Below are 2,432 nucleotides of genomic sequence, written 5' to 3'. Positions count from 1 at the left end.
CTTCAATGTTAAAATCCTACATGTGGGGAAACACAGCTTCCTTTTTTGTTGTCTTACTCCCAGAGAGTAAGACAACAAAAAAGGTGAAAAGCTCCTTACTTGCAAAAAATAGAAAATATAAACTGCACAAACACAAAAGCACAAATAAAGCAGAAGACAAACTTACACAGAGACATGAGCTACGTTTATGGCTTAATGCTACAGCGCTGAGCTTTTCAGCCATTTCCTGCTGTTGCTTATTTTACTGTCACTACATGCTCTGTCTGTGCTGTTGTTTATTTGTGTGAGTAATCCTCAGTAACTCATTTGATTTTTTGCAATGATTTGTCTGTACCTCAGATCGATCATACACAGATTATCTTTATTAACCAAAAAGACAGCCCAACCAAAAAAGTGTACTATTCTCACACATTTGACATGTTTTCTAATTGTTTGCTCAGACTGTTGACTGGGAATACAGCTTTCTTTTTTAACTATCAAAAAATATAGATTGATTTTTTTTTTCAAGCAACCATGCAAGGTTATTATCGTAAACGAAAACGAACGAAATGACGAAAACTAGAATCAAAAAAACATTTTCGTTAACTGAAATAAATAAAAACTATAATTAAAAGAAAAAAACGATAACTAACTGAAACTATATTGTGTGATTACAAAACTAATTAAAACGTACTAAAATTATAGATAAAATTCCCTTCGTTTTCGTCTTTGTCGATTGATATGAAATCGATTTATTTCGCTCAAGCAATTTTACGTGAGCTGGCGGCGCCATACGGCGCCGTACGGCATCTCATGGTCCGTCACTTCTCGCGTAGAGTCGGTCAGAATCGGCTTCTCTTCGCCACTCTACGGCAAGAAAATGGCATCAAAAGTTGGGAGAAGGCGGCAGAGTCCGATATGGGATTTTTTTGAATATGACAGCGCGACAGACAAAAGCAAGTGCATTGTTGTGGAAACAGGTGATACAATATGTGGAATACTCCTCAAGGGAAAAAACCCCACGAATCTTAAAGTCCATTTGAGAAGCTTGCACAAGAAGGCTAATGGCTAGTACCTTAACAAAGTGGCGTCTCTAAGTAGCTCCCCTGAAAGTGAAGCAACATCCCGGCCAGGTAGCGCCGGGAAGGAGGAGACTACCATAATGGACTGCTTTCACCGACGACCAAATAGCTGCTGGCTAGTTAACACGCAGGAACACTACAAGCGGGAAGATGCACTCGTAAATATGTTTATTGAGACAGGTATGTCTACGAGACTGTGTGACTCCATTGCCTTCAAAAAATTTAGCTTTTCAGTCGAGCCAAAATTCAAATCACCCGGTGCTGCACGAGTGAATAACCTTCTTGGAGCTAAGATGGAAAAAGCAAAGCACAAATTGAAAGAGATCATAAAGGAAACTGACCCTTTGTGTGGATGGTTGGAGCAAGAGAGGATTAACAGCATCTTTCATGGGTGTGTCAGCATGTTTTTATCATCCACCTGGAGGCCGCGTTTACCATACTCTGCTTAACCTACACCGAATGGAGCATCCACACACTGGGGAGACTATTGCTCGCTGCATTGATGAGACATTGGAAGCATGGGGTATAGCCCCCCATGAACCCCAGAAGCAGTATTACACTCATTTTGCACATAAGGCTGCTATCCTGTGGACTGTTATGGTTGTTGTGGACGGTTGGTTGTTAAACAGTAACAGAATACATTTTTAAATGGTATCTTCTGTTGAGTTTTATTACACAATACTTACTCTGATCTTTTTGAATCCTGCACCTGACAAATGACCCAAAGTATGAAAAAACTAAAACTAATACTAAAACTAATAAAAACTAAACTAAAACTAAGCATTTAGTAAAAAATGAAAACTAACTAAAACTAGCCAACCCGCCCTAAAAACTAATTAAAACTAACTGAATTAGAGAAAAAAAAGTCAAAACTAACTAAAACTAAACTATAATGAAAAATCCAAAACTATTATAACCTTGCAACCATGTTACAGCTTTGACACTCCAAGCCTATTCTTGAAGATGAAGAGATGAAGACATCTGGTGACAAATACAAAAGATTTGGCTTATGCGTGTGAGTCATATTCTTGTTTTATTTGAATTTTTTGTTGTTGTTTTTGCTTTTAGCGAAATTATTGTTAAACCGATGCTTATTTGAAAGAGATATTTACTTGGTGACATGAAAGTGATTAAGGCGAAAGGATCGGACTACTTCGTCACACATATACGAGTAATGTGGCATTCAGTGACAGCTCGCCCACACAAACCAATACAGTGAACCCCTTGGCGACAAAACTGAAGCAAAGTTGTTATGAAGTTGTCTATGGCCCAACTCCATATCTATTTATCATAAGTGATTGAACTATGGTGTGGTGAGAACAAGTCTCTTGGTTTACTCTGCACGTTGCCGCTTCAAACCCTCCACTGTAC

The sequence above is a fragment of the Scatophagus argus genome, chromosome 11 (assembly GCF_020382885.2).
Source record: "Scatophagus argus isolate fScaArg1 chromosome 11, fScaArg1.pri, whole genome shotgun sequence".
In the NCBI taxonomy this organism is placed as follows: Eukaryota; Metazoa; Chordata; class Actinopteri; family Scatophagidae; genus Scatophagus; species Scatophagus argus.
This window is presented reverse-complemented; position numbering follows the sequence as displayed.